Raw genomic sequence first — 6,004 nt, forward strand, 5'->3', positions numbered from 1 at the left:
GTTGGTAAAAATAAAATATTATTTAATGAAAAAATACATGTAATGGAGACGAATTTTGTAAATTTGGCATCTAGTGAAGACTGTTGGTAAAAAAAACAAAATTATTTAATAAACAATGGCATTTCGTGGAGACGATAGGCAAAAATAAAATATTATTTTTTAAAATAAGATATCTAGTGGAGACATTTTGTTTTTTTTAATTGAATTTTATTTTTGATAATGCATCTAGTGGAGACGGTTGGTAAAAATAAAATTATTAGTAAAAAATAAGGCATCTAATGGAGACGCTTGGTTTAAAAAAAATACTATTTGAAAGATAAGGCATTTAGTGGAGAAGGTTGGTAAAAATATAATATTTTGGTTACAAAAAATATATTATTCAATGAATAAGCATCTCTTAGAGATGGTTGGTAAAAACAAAATATAAAAGGTCATCTAGGTGAGACTGTTGGTAATAAACAACTATATTACTGAATAAAAAAAGGTGTCTGGTGGAGACGGTTGGCCAATAAGAGTTATTTTAAAAATAAGGCGATTAGTGCAGACGGTTGGTAAAAATAAAATATTATTTTAAAAAATAAGATATTTACTGGAGACGGTTGGTATTAATAAAAATAATAAAATTTTAAGACATCTTGTGGAGACATTAAAATTTTGTTTTAAAAAATAAAACATCTTGTGGAGAGGTTGGTGGAAATTTTTTTTTATTTAATTCGGAATCCAGTGGAGACAGTTTTTAAAAGTGAACTATTATTTAATAATAAAGACACTTAGTGGAGACAGTTGACAAACATAAAATATTATTAAATAAATAAGGCATCTAATGGAGACGCTTTGTTTTAAAAAAATACCATTTGAAAGATAAGGCATTTAGTGGAGAAGGTTGGTAAAAATATAATATTTTGGTTACAAAAAAATATATTATTCAATGAATAAGCATCTCGTAGAGATGGTTGGTAAAAACAAAATATAAAAGGTCATCTAGGCGAGACTGTTGGTAATAAACAACTATATTACTGAATAAAAAAGGTGTCTGGTGGAGACGGTTGGCCAATAAGAGTTATTTTAAAAATAAGGCATTTAGTGCAGACGGTTGGTAAAAATAATATATAATTGTTAAGATAAAATATGATTCAATAAATAACGTATTAAAATTTAGTGGAGACGGTTTTTTTAAACTAAAAGTTTGTTGTTAAAGTCGAGAAGACATTTGGTGAAAAAAAACCTTTTAAAAATATGGCATTTTGTGGAGACTGTTGGTAAAAATAAAATACTGTTAAAAAATAATCATCTAGTGGAGCCAGTTGGTAAAAATAAAATATTATGTAATGAAAAAATACATGTAATGGAGACGATTTTTGTAAATTTGGCATCTAGTGAAGACTGTTGGTAAAAAATCAAAATTATTTAATAAACAGTGGCATTTCGTGGAGACGATAGGTAAAAATAAAATATTATTAAAAAATAAGATATCTAGTGGAGACATTTTGTTTTTTTTAAATTGAATTTTATTTTTGATAATGCATCTAGTGGAGAGATTGGAATTTTTTATTTTTTAAAATTTGGGATCTAGTGGAGGCGGTTGTTTGAAAAAAATATTTAATAAATGCATAAAATCTAGCCAGAGAGGGTTGTTAAAAATAAAATGTTGTTAAAAAATAAGTCATCTAGAGGAGACATTTGGTGAAAAAATATTAACATTAAAAAAAAATAAGGCATCTAGTGGAGACATTTGGTGAAAAAATATTAACATTTAAAAAAAATAAGGCATCTAGTGGAGACGGTTGGTAAAAATGAAATATTATTTAAAAATAAGACGTGTAGTGGAGACATTTGGTGAGAGAAAATTTTTTAAAATATTTAATAAATGTAAGACATCTAGTCGAGACAGTTTATAAAAATAAAATATTCAATAAATATAAGATATCTAGTGGAGAGCATTTAGAGCATTGTTAAAAATAATATGATACAAAAAAAGGCTTTTAGTGGAGTTGGTTTGCAAAAATAAAATATTACTAAATAAAGAAGGAATCAAGTGGAGACGGTTGGTGAAAAAAAAATTATTTTAAAAATAAGGCATTTAGTGGAGACGGTTGGTGAAAAAAAAATTATTTTAAAAATAAGGCATTTAGTGGAGGCGGTTGGTAAAAAATGTTTTTAAATTATTTAAATTTAAGAAATGTAAGACATCTAGTGGAGATGGATGTTAAAAATGAAATATTATTTAATAAATAATAGACATCTAGCGGAGAGTGTTGTTAAAAATAAAATATGATCTAAAAAAATAAGACATCTAGTGGAGACGATTGGTAAAAATAAAGATTTTTTTTAAATTTTGGCATCTAGGGGAGACGGTTGGTAACAATAAAATACACCAATATCATTTTTTAAAGGCATCTAGAGGAGACATTTGATCAAAAAATAAAAGCATAAAAAATAAGCATCTAATGGAGACGGTTTGTAAAAATAAAATATTATTCAGTGAGAAAAGGCATCTAGTGGAGACAGTAAAAATTCCCCCCAAAATTGTTGAAAAAGAAAACATTATATAATAAATAAGGCATCTGGAGAAGATGGCTGTTAAAAATATAATATTACAAATTTTAAAACAGACATCTAGTGGAGACATTTGATGAAAAAAAAACTTTTTAAATAAAAAAAAAGGGCATTTGGTGTAGCTAGATGGTTGATAAAAATATAGTGGAGACAATTAGTAAAAGGATTTTTATTTGAATAATATAAGACATCTAGTGGAGACTGTTGACAAAAATAAAATAGTATTCCATAATTAAGGCATCTAATTGAGACGGTTGGTAAAGAAATTAAATTTTAAAAATTACACATCTAATGGGAACGGTTGGTAAAAATAAAATTTCATTTAATAAATAAGGCATCTACGTAAGACTGTGAGTGAAAATAAAATATTATTTGTGAGGCAGCGTGGTGGAATCAGGCTCTCGTCAATTCTGAGGCATGTAGAGGTATTGGTATCATCTTACAGCTTGTTCACTTGTCTTTTTTTTGGAGGAAAAAAATATCCATTTACTTTGAATACAAGTCGAGATATTTGCAAATAAAGGAGGTTGAGGTCACCTGTTTTCAGAGGTAAAATTAGTGAGAAAAGGGTCGCCAAAGATTAGTTATTTCCTTTGATTAAGAGTCCGTGGTAACTGAAAATGTACATTTTTCGTGAATTTAATCAACGTTTTTCAGAAAAATCCACACAGAAATGAGTGCTTTAATGGGCATGAAAGGTGTTCAGCCAAAAAACGAAAATTTGATAAACATTCACAAACCTGTGGAAAAATGCAAGTTTCTTCACTTTGATTATTTTGACGAGAGCCTGATTCCACCACGCTGCCTCACATTTTATAAATGTAAGACATCTAGTGAAGACGGTCGGTAAAAATTAAGTAAAGAGCGTTGATAAAAGTAAAATATATTTGTTAAAAAATAAGGCATCTACTTGAGAAAGTTGGTGAAAATAAAATATTATTTGCATCTACTGGAGACGTATATATATATATATATATATATATATATAAGGTGGCATCTAGTGAAGACGAATAAAAAAAAGTATTTAATAAATAAAGGCATTCAGTGGTGACGGTTTGTAAAAACAAAATATTATTTTAAAATATGGCATCTAGTGGAGACATTTGGTGAAAAAGTTAAAAGATTTTTTTTTAAAGGCATCTAGTGGAGACCGTTGATAAAAATAAAATATGATTGTTAAAGATAAAAATAGTATTCAATAAATATAGCATTTTAGTGGAGACGGTTTTTTAAAATAAAATATTGCTTTTAAAAATTGGCATCTATTGAAGACATTTTGGTGAAGAAAAAAACCCACACAAAAATAAGGTATCTTGTGGAGATGGTTGGTAGAAATAAAATATGAAAAAATAAGACATCTAGGCGAGACATTGGATGACAAAAAACGCTTTATAAAGAAGGCATCTAGTGGAGACGGTCGGTTAAAATAAAATATTGTTTAATGGTAGAAAATGCACTTAAAGAAGACGATTGGTAAAATTGCAACAAAAAAAGGCGCCTAGTATAAAATATTATTTTCAAAATTCATCATCTAATGGAGACAGTTGGTAAAAATAAAATAAAAATTTGAAATAAAGAAAAGTCGTCTAGAGACGGTCGGTAAAAACCAAATATTATTCCAGAAGTAAATGACACCTAGGGGAGAGCGTTGGTAAAAGGAATTTTGTTTATATTTGGCATCTAGTGGAGACAGTTAGCAAAAAAACCAAATAATTGAATAAATAATGACATTTAGTAGAGACGGTTGATAAAAATAAAATATTATTTAAAATTAAGGCATCTAGTAATTAGTTTCTTTTTAAAAATAAGGTTTCGAGTGGAGACGGTTGTTGAAAATAAATAATTATTATTCAATAAATAAGGCATCTAATGGAGACGGAAAAAATTATAATATTGTTTTTTAAGCTTAACCCATAACCCCTAACCCCTAAACCCCGACCCCTAAACTCTAACCCCTAATCCCAAAATTCTAACCCCTAACCCTAACCCGTAACTCCTAACCCCTAACTCCTAACCCCTAACACCCTAACCCCTGACCCAGAACGGATGTAGGGGTATGGAGTTAGACATATGAATGAAAACAAATCCTAAATTCATAATTTTTTGTTTAATTTGAGCGGCCACGAGACAATCCTACAATCCTCACCACACAGTGCCTCTACAATCCTACAATCCTAACCACACAGCGCCTCTACAATCCTACAATCCTCACCACACAGCGCCTCTACAATCCTCGGGGATTATGGGATCAGCTACAGTGACAGTGACAGACATTGACAGTGACAGTGACAGTGACAGTGACAGACAGTGACAGTGACAGTGACAGTGACAGACAGTGACAGTGACAGTGACAGTGACAGTGACAGACAGTGACAGACAGTGACAGTGACAGACAGTGACAGTGACAGACAGTGACAGTGACAGACAGTGACAAAGACAGTGACAGTGACAGACAGTGACAGTGGCAGTGACAAACAGTGACAGAGACAGTGACAGTGACAGAGACAGTGACAGAGACAGCAACATCCCTCTCTGCCAGAGTATGCCTCCAACAGACAGCGTCAGAAACCCACCACCTAAATGATGGAAATTCTCTCAATACGTACATCGTAAAATTACCTACATTTTCTTTGTGATACTTCAGCAGAATTTCTCTGTGCACACCAGGCATTTTGGGAGTGTCAGTTTCCGTGAAGTCACACCAGGTGCATCTGTCAGCCGAGAGCTTTTGTGGTTCATCACAAGCAACAGAACCAATGACCCGTCAATGTTTGCGAGTTCCAAAAATGACAAACAGCTCATTGTGCCGTGTTTTGTACATCCATTTATTGACAGCCAAACGTGTGAAACTCGCGCCAGAAAAGATCTGGAATGTACATCAATAAATAACATCGGACGGACTTGTTCACCTCACAGCAAAACTTTGCTGCCACAATATCCACACTGTACACATTTTTAATACACATACAAATATATACGCTACCAGCTCCTTATTCAAAGTATTTTTATTTCAGATTTACAGCAAGCAGAAACTTTTGGCTGCTTTGACAACTACCTTTAAATATATATATATATACAACAAGCACATTCTCAAATCATGCCCAAAAAAGGCCAAAAAAGGCCTATGTGTCACCAATGAGTTAGAAGAAGAAGTAATTTCATGAGGTCAGCATGTTCCCCATTCCACGGCCCACTCATCACGTACATTACAGGACCAGACCAACATTTGCTCGGCTGTCATCATGTTGGCTGTCAGTACAGATGAGCTTAGTTTGAACTTTCAACAAGCCCTGCAGACTTCTACAACCATCCAACAGAAAGTCTGTTATCTCCTACAGACTTCTACAACCATCCAATAAAAAGTCTGTTATCTCCTACAGACTTCTACAACCATCCAATAAAAAGTCTGTTATCTCCTACAGACTTCTACAACCATCCAATAAAAAGT

Source organism: Aplysia californica, unplaced genomic scaffold (genome assembly GCF_000002075.1).
Source record: "Aplysia californica isolate F4 #8 unplaced genomic scaffold, AplCal3.0 scaffold01349, whole genome shotgun sequence".
NCBI classification, from domain to species: Eukaryota; Metazoa; Mollusca; class Gastropoda; order Aplysiida; family Aplysiidae; genus Aplysia; species Aplysia californica.